Here is a 15625-nt window from a genome sequence, read left to right on the forward strand (position 1 = left end):
GTGTTTTTAATAAGTGGAAAAGTGTAAATCAACACCCTCCGTAAACCCATACCTATCACTATGTATTGATTATAAACACTACATACTTTAACACTCCGGTCACTGTATTTTCACCTTAGGTTACCCACCCCATTAAACTACTTAGGTAGCTAATGTTTCAGTTAATATGCACTTCGTCATCTACATTCTACATAATATGTTGGCAATTCCTATAATCATCAATATTAGTACATCAGCTAATTAAAATATTATTAATTTCAAAATCGATGACGTTATCTAGTAAAGTATTATAATATATAGTAATTAGTACATAGATATCCCTCAGATTTCATTAACTTGTCGTAAAATTCATGATATCGTCGCATTCCATAACGAACAAAAGACATAGGTACACCTAGGAATTGCGATACCGGTATTAATTTTTTTATCGATACCGAAATACCGGTTTCAAAAATCCAAAATACCGATATTAAGAAAGCATAAACGTCTTTATGTTTTTTGAAAATTAATTTAATGTTATTTTTTCATCACTCACTACTGTATTGCATATTAAATTTAGTGTATAAGTTTTATTCAGCCAAAATACAAATATATTGACTGAAACCAACAAAAGTTAAGTAATATTAAAACAAAATCTCTTAAATATACTTACAGACTTGTCATATTGAATAATTAACATATTTTGGAAAAGAAAAAATCGTTGTAAATATTTCCAATTGTTCTATAACTATTGATCTAACAAACGTTGAATTTGAGAGAAATGTTTATATACCCGTTCGTTGTAAAAATTAGCAGTTCTAAAATATTATGACCTATATCAACATATTTATAAAGGTTAAGATAATAAATATAGATAGTTACTTTAGGTTGCTATAAAATAGTGTTTTAAATAGATTTTAATAGTTATATTTATTGATAGGTACCTACTTCTTTTATTCTGTATTTTTTTTGACGAATACCGATATTCAATAAGAAATACATAAATACCGGTATTGATATATTCATTCGGTATTGCAATCCCTAGGTACACCTAACTAAAAGTATACCTATGATGCGACAAATGGAGACATAATGTACCTACTCAATTGTAAAAAAGAGATATAAAAGTAAGGGGTGATATCAAGATAGAATTATGACTTGTAGGCTGTAAGAATCTATAGAAATCCTCGTATGATTTTAATTAAGATTTTATACATTTTTGATAATTTTATAGGTAAAACAAATACTTAGTAAATAATGATGAAATTTCATTAAACTTATTTAGGTATGTTGCCAAAATATGCATTTCCCTTTTACCTACTGTAATAATATTGTCAACCTCGTATGGTAACCCAAGGTGCCATCACCGGAACTGATGGACTTGATTAGCTTCGTAAAAAACATGTTAAAGTTAGTGTAAAATATTAGTACCTTCTTAAAATGTATTAAATGGCATCCGTCGTATTGTGTCGTTAGATGTATCTAATAGTATTACATTTACACCTTCATTTAAAAAATATTGGCTAGCAAAAGCTTGGCGACATTTTTCTAGTTTCTGAATAATGTCGATATTAGTTCTAATTTTGGTCAACAAACAACTTATTTCGGTCCTTCTATCTATAATGTGTTTAATTTATCAACTTTAATAGTTTAATTGCAGGTTAGCGCTAAACTGTAGCTGGTGTACCGTACCTAATAAAGTAGAATATCCATGGTTTTATAACACGTGAATTATGCGAGGGTCTTGATCTATTGACTTCATCCGTGACCTGTTTGAGGATGATGTAAAGGTCATGTTCTGACGTTGTGTAACGTTATAAGGTGCAATGCACACTAACATTTAACTCGACGTCGACATAGTCATAAATAAAAAATGGGGGGGAAATGTTGCTTTCAATCATTTATTTGATTATTTGATTATTTAATTATTGCGATTATGCGATTACTTAAAGCCAACCTTTTTAATAAAAATATTTTGTAATTGCATATTGATGGACTTACATTTTAAATAAAAATAATTTACTTTGTCAACGGCATCTATCGTATATGTAAGAAAGTAGTAATGAATTATAAATAAATACAGATTACAGCACGTCGGTTAAAAATTTAAAACTATATGCCACGGCGCGACAACTGTCATTAATAAATTTATCCAATTAATTGCCGGGAAAAGTATTTTTTTTCTATATGGAATTTATTTCACGTGACCTCGGGATGTCTGGAGCATTGCATACAAAACGATAGACACTAATGCATAAGCCTAAATCTTTGCGTATGATAGGTACCTATATTATTAAAATAATTAATAATTTTATCTAGTGATTTTTTATGTGTAACCTAAATGTTTAGGAAATATATAATTTAATCTCATTGCTCAATTTTATGTCGTCACTGAGTTATTGAAATTTCATCGAATTAGTGTGTCGTTATCAATAGTGTATACCTATTCATCAGTAGTGATATCGTATTTCCCGTAAATATAGGTCCATGAGTTGCTTAGAGTCTTAACTCACATATTCCAAAAATCTAGTTTTGAAATAGTCGCAGAAAACCACCAGAGCACGGTTTTTTGTAATTAGAACTCCCTTCAAAATTTTTGAGTAAGTGAGTCAATTTACATTACATTTTTTAAAAATACGTAGGTATATCCTAATACTAACTCCTAAGGCTAAGACACACAGCATACGATGATAAATAGAGCTCCATGATTGGTTAGCAAGGCCTTAGTAACAGAACTCGTATTATTCATTGAAAAATGTGAGTTATGACTTCTACAGTCAAATTTATCAATGATTTTCACATGGTTTAAAATTACTTTTGATACCCAACTATGTTTCGTTACATCGATTAATGCCTTTAGAATCACTTAAGTATATTTAATTCAAAACAATGACAAAATCTCATAATGTGAGTTATGACTCTAGGCGACTCACATGACAAGTGTGTTCTTTTTCTCTGATCTCCACAGCCTACCTTGTTTCAAAAGTCACCCTTCGCCACTGATAGTAAATATATAACATATATATAGCCTCATTATTGACAAGGTAACCAACACATCACAGAGTACGAATTCATAATTAAATTAAATATATGCCTTCGTCACTCGCTAGTCACTACAAAGAAACTATCTAGTCACTATTGGCTAAGTGCACTTTGAAGTTAATTCAAGGTTCCAGTCGAGAGAAAAGTGGAAAAGTGCAGCCGACTCGAAATGACAGGGCTGGCAAATTGGTGCACTCAAAACAGAAGTAACCTAATAATAAGATCTGGGACAAAGAGAGGCGGTCGCCAACCAACTGTTTATTTATTTATATGTAGATATTTTATTTCACCATATTTGAATACTCCATATTTTGTAAATTTATCCTACCTAATTTACTTGTGAAAATCGAGACAGATTGCATTCACTCAAATGAACATTTTGACATCACATTCGCCATGCTTTTGCATACTAGGTTTGTATGTGATTTGTGGAAACTTTAGTATTGTCATAATGCTGAAGCTGTGTTCTATAATATAAATGAAAATGATTGCAATGTTTAATTATACATTTCTGTTTTATAGGAAAATTGATGTTCATTAAATTTAAAACTTAGTAGGTACCTGTACATTAAAACTACGATTTTATTTTTTTAAATCAAACACATTTTGATATAACTTATTAAAAGAGTAAATTAATTAAAAATGATAAATAATACCAATATGTAGGCACAATAAAATTATATTATTATGAACATTCTAATACGTAATACGAATTTGTTCAACAGATTTTTTCATTACTTATTTTATTTAAAATAAATATAAAGTTTTAAAAAAGTGAGTTTATGTTTCAATAAAAAAAATATGTTTTGATTAGGGTCTCAGGTTTGAATTCCAGATTCATATATCGTTTTTCAATGTGTATGAACCTAATAAGTTAAGCAAGTGACTGGCATCCATTTCTCGTAATTAGTAATTTTAGATATTTTATAGATAGAAGAATATTTTTTATCGATTATGGTTTGGTTTAGGCAAGGCTTAACAAAATTTAAAAAAAAAACCATCTATACCTATGTCAGCGATTTTTAAACTGGGAGGCGCGCCTCCCTGGGGAGCCGCGGATGGTTGCAAAGGGAGGCGCGAAAAGTACACAAAACACAATAATTAATGTAGCCACAGGTTTGCAGTTTGCAAATGCATAGTTTATAAAACGGCCACTAGTTATAAACTACATAAAAAATCTAGTCCTATAAAAGGTTGTTTTCATTTTTGTATTAGTACACTGTTGACTATTTAAAAAAGTGTCTGTATTATTTAATGAAATAAAGGGGCGGAGGCGCCAAGATAAGATTTTTTTAAAAGGGAGGCGTAGTAACATAAAGTTTGGAAACCACTGACCTATGTAGTATTCTCTCAATGAAAATAAATAAATATGACTGAAAAAATATGTACTATTTTGGTGGATCGCCCATAGCATACCTAAACTATTCTGGTTCTATTAGGTAGGGTGCAATTGAATTTTAAAAATTAATCTGGAAATTGTATTCAATATATAAAAATAAATAAGTATAACTAACAACGTTTAATGTGCATTATTTATATCGAATCAATCTTAACAGCCTACCTCTACCCTTCGCCACTGGTATGTAGGTACATGTCTTAAGACGGTACTTCAGTGAAACGGCAAATAATTTTTATATAGGTGCGACGAAATTTTGGACTCGCTGGCAATTGAAGAGCGAACGTTGAGCTGTGAACACGACAATTTGTTTTGTGATGGCGACGGGGGTATTTATTCTTAAATCGTGTAAAGATGACAAATAAACGTTACCCATTTACTTGAAAAAGAAAACATGTCAATGTATACATTATTATTGTTACTAATAGAACAATAAACAGAACATTAAATGGACGCATGTTGGATTTACATGACAAATTATATTTCGTTCGGCACACGGCATCTGCACAATCCGCGCATCGCCTAGCCACGATCTTTTTAGAACATGCCTCAACTGTGGTATTTTCACTGAAGTATGCTCTTAAGCACCTACTCACATAATATGAGGTGCGCATCCAGAAAGTAATGGTAGAGGGGTCCATTTAAATAAAGTGTCGATAATAATTAATTATTGCTTTTTGCTTGAACGGGCGGGGTTAACAAAATCAATAGGTACCTAGGTACCACTGACTCCCGCATTTATCCCGCAAACCCTCGCACTTTTCCGGGTACATACCCCATACACAGACACTGCACTGTGAGCCTAGCAATGAACACCTGGCACGCAGCTATATTAGAATACTAATAAAGCAAACATTGGATACCTGCCCCAGATGATTGAATTGCAGAAGTCATGAGTTCCCTTGACACAGACCCTGTATAATCCTGGAGTGAGAGGAGCTAACCTGCTGAGAAGTCTGTTCGTCAGATAAATCATCCGTATCATGTAACGAGTTCCTGACGACGACGGGGAATAATATTTCATTGACCAAAATAATTTGTAATATTCTTGTTCCTGTGGAGTTATTAATGTGAAATTAAAATCGACTAAGTATTTCCGTACATATCTACGTACCTAATATTATATAAATGATATCTAAATTAATAAATTTGGAATTATAGCAGAGCGTTGGAGCGGAGCTCGGAGCAGGAGCACGGAGCACTGGAGCAATCGGATTTTACCCGGAGCACCGAAAATTTCTAGTGCTCCACTGTCCGGATGTCTTTTTTTATTATTAAATTTTCGTCCTAAAATAGTATATTTTGACACTTTGCAACACTGGAATTATTTGACACACTGCCGAGTGATAAATAACCTCACTTTTTTGACAGAAGAGGCAAATAATGAGAGACGATTTGCTGTCGTTTTGATTTTAATAATCAAAATGACGATTATTTTAATACTACTATTTTTTTAACATTTGTATACATATAATACTTATTAAAACTTTTTACCTGGAGCGGAGCAGATCCTGGAGCGGAGCTGGAGCATGTATTAGGTCCCGGAGCGGAGCAACTCAAAAAAGGGTCCGCCCCAACGCTTTGTATTATAGGTATTATGTACCTACCTATAAACGCCTATAATATACAATTTGCCATTTGTTTTCCATCCCTGACTTAATAGGGTGATTTGGCATTTTTATGGCTCGGGGATGAGCATTACTTTGTATCAGAATTCTTTGTTCTTTTTTATAACTACCGCAAGTCTTTTGTTTATACTTGAATTATTAGCCATGTCTATTCTTAAGGGAGAAGTTCTACTAGGTACACAATGTAGGTGTCACAACATCGCCGTTGCTATGGATATAAATAAAGGAATATGTACCTAATGTAGGTATATACCTACCTAACATGTTTTAAGGTTCAAAGTGCTGTATTCGTGTTGAAAATGTAGAATATAAACTATAAAGTGTCTTTGCAAGCTTTGCCTACATAATCTGTAGAATGTCTGTATGGGTACTTAATTGAATACACGAAATAAAAATGCCCGAAAATCGGGGAAAATTGAGTATGCAGAAATTGTCTATGTGCCATCGCCAATTTTCTAAATAGGTGCCAAAAAATATATTAGAGCTTCTATGCCCTATGGATATTCAAAGATGGTTTTGAGTGTTAGAGGCAGCGTGATTATTTTTAAAATAGGCACTACCTACCTAAGTGCCGTTTAGTTAATATCATGTCATGAGACTTAGATCTTCATTTTCTATATAAAGCGTGGCACTTAATCCTTTTTTAAAGACATGAGTGTTGCGACGTACTGCTTTTCTAAAATGTCGTTGTTCAAACATGTTTCTCTTACAATGTTTAATTATACATTGTATTTTTTTCTCTTCTAAATCGTCAATTACATTAAGCTTCTTTACGAGCTGCTTATTGGCGAATTTACAATCTGCCTGTAAACTCGCCCAGTGTCATCATCGAACAAGCTTACAAGCAGATTGTAAACACTCTACCGAGAAAAGTTGTAAGCCGGTCAACTTTACACGCTACACGCCAGCGTGTGGGCCTACTGCGTCTGCGCAATAGAGACCTTACGGTAAAAAAAACGAACTACGTTCTGTCAAAATAGTAGCTGACTTGTGGCTTCTCAGCGAATGGAAAGTTTGTGTGTCATCATCACAATCGCAGTAGCTGAATCGCCCGCTTATAAATTCGCCAACAAACAGCTCGTAAAGTAGCTCAATGTAATTGACGCTTAAGGACATTAGGATTGTACCTAGGTATGTTAAATATATTGAGAAGCTAATACGATAATGCTTTTATGAAAGATAAATGGATTATTCATTAAAACCCCTCTACCTATCTCAGATTCAGCTTTTTGGTACTTAGTGCCTATTTTATTCCATGTAGGTGTTCAATTTATTGTAAACATTGTTTTGTTAAAATTGAAAAAAGAACCATATTATTTGGTAAGTATGTGGGTCGGTAGGTACATTAGAATGATATACGTGGTGACGGTATTTTTTCTAATTATTATTTTGTCAACACGCGTAGATATCATATCTTTAATTTTCATCTAATATAGTACAATATATTCGGAATTCTTTTCATTAGTTGAATCGGCGAACATATTGCATTCTGTACCTATTATATGAAATTATTTAATACCATAATGGACGTGTTGACAAAATATTCTCAATTTTAATACGACGACGTTTAGGTAGGTACAATTAATAATACTCTTTTATGGTATTATAATAATTTTCTGTATCCATTATATTATGTTGATTTCTAGAATAAGAAAAAAAACAAGGTATCATAATGACATATTATGATAATGTCATTATGATATCAAGTAAACTTCTAATATATAAAACAATTATAAGGCCAGTGGTCACTTATGGCTGTGAGACTCGGTGCTTAACTCAAAACGAAGAAAATAAATTAGCTGTCTTCGAGCGCAAAATACGAGTATTCTACTAAAAAAAATCATTGAACCCACGTTGGAAAATAGGAACTACAGAATAAAAATGAACCACGAGTTGGAGGAGCTGATTGAACAAGAAACAATAATAAGATACTGTAAGTCCCAAAGACTACGATGGGCGAGACATGTGGAGAGAATGTCTGAAGTTAGAGCGCTAAGGATCATGATGAAGTGGCTACCCCGACGAAAAAGACCCAGAGGCCGACCAAGAAGGAGATGGACTGACGCCGTAGAAGAGGACTGGCTTCGTATAGGAAGACCCGGTAACTGGAGAAGTGTGGCGAGAGACCTGAGTGAGTGGACAGCGGTTGTGGAGGAGGCCAAATCCTACCCCGAAATGTAGCGCCGTGGAAGAAGAAGAAGAAGAAGAACATAATGACATATTATACGTTTTCCCTAAGTCTAAGTTCAAGAAAACAATCATTTTCTAGTGCAATCATGAAAACTATAAATTTCACTACAGTGTGCATAAATATGTTGGTGGCTACCTAGTTCCTACTTTTCTACTTCTGCATTATCTACCCTACCCCAAAAGAATCTGTAATTCGTACATTAGCGGGATTACTTCAAACATGCCATTGAATAATTTCACACGTGGACACGTGTAGATGTGTGGAGAATCGGAAGATGCACATGTGTTGAGTGTGGGTTGATGTAGGTGGGTATAACTTGCACAAGGATTATTATATTACCACGTTTTAGCTGGTATTCTTGTTTGTCCAGTACAATTTTTTTCTTGTTTGTCCAAATCTTGCAATCGATTTTTAACTAACTTCCCGACTAGATAGACACTTGAAACTTTTAGAATAAGTATATCAGAACACGATGACAATGCATTCTTTTAGCCATCTTTAAGCTGAATTGAATTTATTTTCAGTTAATTCTGTTTTGTATGGAAAGTTATTTCGGAAAAAAATCGTAACGGGTCCTAGCAACTAAATTATTATTATATACGTGCGTTACTATGGAAATCAATATGAAATGTCAAAATTACATTTCAGTATTCTATAATATTTATTCAGAATTTCTATCAAGTTCAAAAAAAAGTATTTATTAGTAATACATAGTATTGTCAAGTTTATATGATTCAACAGAAAATTTAAAAACGTGGTATATAAAAAGTTCTTTTTATATTGTAATTATTTATAGTTAGGTAGGCTATTATCGCGAACAGTCTGATAATATTTTCCATCTATTGCAGTAATCTAAATTTATTTATTTACAATTACATAATAAATATAGGTAGGTAGGTAGGTACCTACCTATATATTTATTTATTTCTTCTTTACACTGTTTAATACTATTTCTTTGTAAGTATTTAAATGTCATGTTGTGAACGTCTTGAATTTGTAATTTGTAATGTTCACCGTATATATAAAAAAAAAAAAAAAATGAATTTGAATCAAGATCCTGCATCCTGCAATTCACAATGACATCATGTGTCGATTCTATACTTACATAATTTTTATTGTATAAACTAAACTCTAAACTAAAGCAACAATGCACTTAGGTGTCTCTAATCCTGTCATCAGCTTAATATGAAAACGTGATACATAATTCATGACAAAAATATTAATACATTCCCCACTGGAGTCATTAACAGAAATGGCGGCTACTTAACGCATGTAATCCTATTCCCAATAATGTTTAGTAAACATGGAAATTATCTAAATCCATGAAATTATCCCAGAAACCGCATATTTCGACCGCCTAATGTCCAATATCCAATATGTGGGAGTAGATTTGCTGATGTTTATTCTAAGCATTAACGAATTTTATAAAAATGTATTGGGAAGGGTGTTTGATACACACCCTTGTTATTTTATAAGCTGTTGTCAACCTTTGATGTGTGCACTTTAATTAAATCGTTTTTACTTTCTACTTACGTAGGTACCTAATTACATACTGATTTAGATACCTATCTAAGGACATCATAAGACCATGGCCCCCACAAAGGGGGGGCTGACAGGGCTTTAGCCAGGGGGCCCGGGCTCAGAAAGGGCCCGGCGTGACGAGTCGACCAGATAAGTGAAATAAACACAGATCACAAATTAGGGGAAGGTTGCGATCATTGGACCAGTGCTTTCATTGGACCACGTAGGTATTTCAGAAATAAAAGACGTTAGAAACCATCAGTGACCTCACAAAGCAAGCTTTCCATGCCTCTTCCGCGCCTCTCTTGTTTCAGTCTCGTCTTGGATGTGGTAAATGAGTTACGTTCGTTGGTGTATTCATCGTGCATAAAATATAACAATCAAGTAAAACTAAAACGAATGTAAGTATGAGTCTATTAACTATATTTGGTTGTACTTACATCAATTATGTTAGGTAATTTATTACTATTTGCAACTATGATAGTAGTTGTTACGCTTATACTTTGGTTTTTTTGTGAAACTTGTTTTTGTGACAGCACCCGTAGTTGCTATCATTGGACCATGGATAACCTCTACCATTGGACCGGTCCAATCATGGAAACGATTTTATAACTTTTTTCACATTATATTCTTTTTGCATTCCATAATGGCGAAGAGAGGTAATAATACCTGGAATGAGCCCAGCATGTCATTGGCATTACAGGTATTAAAGAAAAAAAGAAGTAGGTTTGAACAAGGCAGGTCGAATGTTTGGAGTTCCAAAAGCGACACTGAAACGAAGACTAGATGGAAGCAATCAAAAAGTCAAAGAAGAAATTCAGATAGTTGGTTCCGAAGGTGATCTATCATTAGAATTATTAGAGACAGAACTTTACGAACACATTCTCGAGCTTGAAAGTTGTTTGTATGGTATCACTTCAGTAGATGTCAGGCGATTGGCATTTCAATTTGGTGAGCAAAATAATATAAAGAATAGATTTAATAAAGAAAAGCAAATTGCAGGAAAGAAATGGTATTACGAGTTTATGTAGCGGAGTCCGAACTTGAGCCTACGACAACCGAGAGCTACTTCATTCAACAGAGCTACCGGATTTAATCAAGCTACAATTAAAGATTTTTTTGATAACTTCAGACATCTATGGATATGCATGACATTAACGATGCTCGGCGTGTATTCAATATTGATGAAACGAGTCTCTCCAACTTGCAGAGAAAATCTAGAAAAATTTTGGCATTGAAGGGTAAGCACCAAGTTGGAGCAATCACTAGTGGAGAACGTGGCACAACGACCACAGCTGTATGTTGTGCCAATGCTGCTGGCCTATTCGTTCCCCCGCTTATCATATTTAAACGGAAGAGAGCAAAAGATGAATTGAAAAATGGAGCACCACTTGGTTCAATATTTGCTTTCAACCCAGAGAGTGGCTATATTAATAAAGAAATATTTTTTCTATGGATGCAAAATTTTGTGGAGAGTGTAAAACCATCTCCAGAAAAAAAAGTTTTGCTTATACTGGACGGTCACACAAGCCACACCAAAAACTTGGATGCAAGAGATATGCAAAGAGACATGGTGTAGTAATGTTTTCACTTCCTGCACATACATTCCACAAAGTTTTTTCATTTTTTGTCATTTTTTAAGCCGTTGAGTAGTTATTACAGAGATGAAACCGAAAAATGGCTTCGTCAATACCCTAGGAGATGTGTGATGACATTTCAAATATCTATGCTCTTTGGAAAAGCCTATTCCAGGGCTGCTTCTGTCGGTACGGCTGCAAATGGCTTTCTGAAGACAGCCATTTTTCCTCTGGATAAAGATGTATTTTCTGACTATGAATTTGTGATAGCCCATGAAGAATCGGAGAATGCTTTTGTTTCATTTTATAAAATCTTATTATAAAGCACATTGATTGGACCAAGTGTGTAAATTATTATTATTTTTTCAAAGTCCAATGATGGAAACTTAGTGGTTCAATCAAGGAGCATGTGGTCCAAAGACGGCAACAAACAAAAATTTAGTTTTTCTGTTAAATCTCGAAAATGGTTAATTCTATTGGACTGATGCTAAGTGTATACATAATAAAGTAAATAATACATTGAAATGAACAATTTGTTTTATTTTATCAATAATATTTGATGAGTTACACCATCACAAAGTTAAGTGGTCCAATCATAGCAACCTTACCCTAGCTCTTAAAGTAAAAAAGTCGCCGCGGCGCTATTTTGCTTCAATAATATTAATAATTTAAAAAAATTTGGACAACTCCATAATTCAAATGGATGTAGGTAGGTACATATTAAAACTACAAAAAATCGCTAAAATTACACTTTAATTTTACCGCCTACGCCATTTGGAAAAAGCTACTGCAGTGCGTCACACTGCCTTTACCCTTAGCGATAGGTAAGGGGGGGGACAAACATCCTAGCCTGGGGGCCCGCTTCAGGATATGGGGTCCATGCATAAGACCCTTATATGTAATGATATGTTATTACTTATTATTATCTACTCTGGTCTACAACCATAATAAGAGGGAGAAGGTGGTACTTGAAGTAGGTAGGTACGTGCCCACCCTATTATTTTTAATTCCCTTTTGATTCGTTACCTACCTACCTATATTCCAAAAAAATGTTAAAAAACCTCTTCCCGAATTGTAATTTGCTTGAGTGTCAATTAATTAATATTTTAATTTTGATATAGGTAGGTATAGATTAATATTAAGGTAGATAATATTGTTGTATTGATTTTTTCACCTGCATTGCTAATTTTAACTACAAACTTGCAACTTGCACTAGATTTGGAATATTGCTGGTCAAACGAAGGTAGATGAAGGAGACCATGCTGGTGTTCCTGAAGACTTGTTACTCTGTCTTTATTTACACAATCACACAACCCTCCCTTGTGCAGATAAGTAAATACGAGTATGTAAATATACCTAATAGAATTGTCATTTAATTAAGAAAAACATTAAAAAGAAACATTAAATTTACTTGGAGTAGGTAACAAAGTAAAACCAGCACTGAAATCAAAATACATGAATATCAAAAGTTTCAACAATAAGTTTTGATACTAGGGATTGCAATAACAAATGAATACATCAATACCGGTATTTCGGTATTTCGTACTGAATACCGGTATTACCTACCTAATACCGGTATTCGTCAAAATATATTATTGAAAAAAGAAGTACCTATGAATAAATATACCTATCAAAATCTATTTAAAACACTATTGTATAGCAACCTAATAAAGTACCTACGTATATTTATTATGTTTACTTTTGTAAATATGAATAGATCATACGAGTAATATTTTAGAACTGGTAATTTTTACAAATACTATTAGTACCGGGCACAGAAAAATCTCTGTGAAAAATAGTTATAGAATAATTGAAAATATTTGCCACGAGTGTTTTCTTTTTCGAAATATGTTAATTCATCGCGACAATTCTATACGTATATTTGAGGGATTTTGTTTTAATGTTATTTAATTTTTGTTGCTTTCCAGTCAAGATATTTGCATTTTGGCAGCATAAACCTCAAAATTTAATAGTATAATACCGAAAATACGGGTATTTTTAGATTTTTGAAACCGGTATTTCGGTATCGATGAATAATTTAATACCGGTTTTTAAATACCGGTATTGCAATCCCTAATTGATACCCACTTAATAGAGAGATATTAGATATATATTTAGAGATTTAGAGTTATTTTTGTCGTGACTTTCGTGTGCTTTCGATTCGCCCAACGAAGTTACTAGGAATCAAAACATCATACCTTATAATTAATTATAATATAGGTACATAGGTAATATTTAAAATAATTCAAGAAAAAAGAGATTTAAAATATTCTCCACAACTGCTACAGATAGATTATCACCCTATCAATCAGTTAGTAACGGGATTACGGTTTGAATTTACTTAGGGGTGGAAAAAATCCATTGAATGCATTATTTTTATTTTGTACTGCATCGCAAGGTGTCTTTTTTGATTTTACTAAAAGTTTCGAGGGAATGTGAAAATTAAATGAAAGTGTGAAATAACTAAGTTTAAATTATTAGCTATAGTCCCTACCTACTTACCTTATCCTTTTTCTATCTTCAATTTCATACATTTACTCCAGCTTCATAGAAGTTCTTTAACATTTTTGCCCTCTAAAAATATTACATTGAACTTCGTTGTTTAAAAAATAAGAACACTACATAAATTTACTTTTTAAATAGCGTCTAAATCCGCTGACATGTTTTAATAAAGCACCTGAAAATATAAAATAAAAGAAAATAAAATTTTAACCAAAACAAAGGCCAGCGTCTTTTTACGATGAGAGGCGTGCTTCTAAGAATATCGTCCGAGTTTTTTTACGCCGGCCAATCAACGTCCGCGGATAAATCGAGTCGGCCAATCGCGGGACGGTAATTTGAAACGATCAAATTGCTTTTTTTATCATTCGGAATGCAATAGAATTCAAATCGTGACTCCACGAAACCCCTAATTCAAAAATAGAACAAAAGAACTTAAACAAAAGGAATTTTAACAAATTACAGATAAGACACCGTATAAAACTTGAGTAGGGTAAACATAGCTCAAACTAGATATTATGAAAGTAGGTATCATATTATAGGTAGGTAGGTACCTAAAGGACCTTGAACCTACATAGATACCTAATAATTAATCTATATGGAGGTCAATACCTACATGCAGATTAAAAAAAAATTATATCCCAGCAGAAGCAGGTAACGTCTCAACCATGTCAGAGCACTAAACTAACATATTAGTGTATAACATAAGATCCGACATAAATAGTGAATAGGTAAGTAGGTACTAAACTTTGTCAATCATACGTATCTATCAATTTTCATTGAACTAAGACTACGACTTGCAGATAGTATTGGTTATTTAAAAAATCAATTAAACCCTGCCCTAACCAAACTATATTAGTTTAGGTGTGCTATGGGCGATCCGGCAATAATAATGCACTCTTTTTCAGTCATATTTATTTGTTTTTGTTGAATCAAGAATACATACTTTACCACTTACAGATGGTGTTGGTTAGTTTTTTTTAATTAATTAAGCCCTGCTTAACCAAACCATAAAGATAAAACTACAATGTGTACCTAGGTCTGAGATAGTGTTGGTTAGTTTTTAAATTCAATTAAATCCTGCGTAAACCAAGCAATAATGAATAATATGTACCTTGTCAAAAAAAATTAATCGCCATTAAATCATACCTAGGTACCTAATTACATAATTTTGTATATTTTATAGATATAAGAATAATTTTTATTTATTATGGTTTGGTTTATCCAGGGCTTAATGAATTTTAACTAACCAGCAGTGTCTGCACATTGTAGTCAATACTATGACTGAGAAAGTTTAGTGTGCAGTATTTATATCGAATCTTAACAGCCTACCTCCACCCTTCGCCATCTATAATATATCTGAGTAATAAATGCCTCCATACCCTCTTCTCCAATCATTGAATTCATCCAACGGGAGCATTTTCCCACTAACCGGGGATGAAAGTCGAAAACAGGAAGCGGAAATAGGACAGACTGGCCGCTGGAGTGACCGGAAACGGATTGTGGATTGGCGTCGATTTCAATTCAACGGATGTGACGTCATAGGGTTGGTTTTATTATATTTCTGAATTTGGGAATTAGATTGTTTCCACCCTGAGTAGGTAGATAGGTAGGTATCTAACTACTGACCACCAATATCTACTCAAAAGCTATTGCTTTTATGCAACTTATATAGTCCCTACGTATCATACCTACGTACATATCATCATCATCATCAACAGTCAGCATGTTTTTCGTTCACTGATGGATAATAAGTGTAGGTACCTACATACATAATACTATGGCATATTTA

The sequence above is a fragment of the Rhyacophila brunnea genome, unplaced genomic scaffold, assembly GCF_057557595.1.
Source record: "Rhyacophila brunnea isolate RB1 unplaced genomic scaffold, BYU_Rbru_1.0 scaffold_15, whole genome shotgun sequence".
Taxonomy (NCBI): Eukaryota; Metazoa; Arthropoda; class Insecta; order Trichoptera; family Rhyacophilidae; genus Rhyacophila; species Rhyacophila brunnea.